Below are 687 nucleotides of genomic sequence, written 5' to 3' on the forward strand. Positions count from 1 at the left end.
TCTGAGGAGCACTGGCATTTGCATACTCTGTTTCTAGTTTGTGCACTACCAATTTATTTGGACCGGACCCAGGGTTTCCAACAGGGTAACCAGTTATTTGTGTCTTGGGCAAAACCTCATAACACAGCATCTTTCCCACTGGATAGTAGGGGCTATTGCTATGGCTAATGCCAGCAAGGATCTACAGCCTTCCGCTGGTCTCTGTGCACATTGCACCAGGGTTCTAGCAACCTTGTGGGCTCTCTTTTAAGGGGTTTCAATTGATGATGAGTCTCAGCCCACACATTTGCTAGATTTTATAGGTTGGATATAATGGCTCCAACTCTGTACCACTGGGGACAGTTGTCTTCCATACAGGCATGTCTGGCAATCCGGGAGTCAGTATTCTTTTCCCCATAGTGAGACGCGAAATGAATACTATGAAAGAAAACTTAAGGTTATGAATATAACCCCGGTTCTCTGATTAGCATGAGCATCTCACCAGACCACCCTCCTTGCTATAGAAGCGAGGAAGAGGTGAGCTTGTTTTGAATGAAAAATGACACTATGTCAGTCTATAATATAGGAGGAGAGTCCCATCCCCTCCCAACATAGACGTCATTAGTGCCAGCTAGTTAGGGCTGGTGTAATGTTATTTGAGTTTCTGACGATGTCACGTAAGAGGGGTTCCCTATAGTGAGACACTCA

At 45.3% G+C, this 687-nt stretch overlaps 1 protein-coding gene across 1 annotated transcript in view; it reads right to left on the bottom strand.

Annotated features, from left to right (window-relative positions):
* Positions 1 to 687, bottom strand: part of cacna2d3 (calcium channel, voltage dependent, alpha2/delta subunit 3) — a 37,618-nt gene that overhangs the window by 3,169 nt on the left and 33,762 nt on the right. The window lies entirely within an intron of this gene.

The sequence above is a fragment of the Morone saxatilis genome, unplaced genomic scaffold, assembly GCF_004916995.1.
Source record: "Morone saxatilis isolate NCDOM2014 unplaced genomic scaffold, NCSU_SB_2.0 Contig18, whole genome shotgun sequence".
Taxonomy (NCBI): domain Eukaryota; kingdom Metazoa; phylum Chordata; class Actinopteri; family Moronidae; genus Morone; species Morone saxatilis.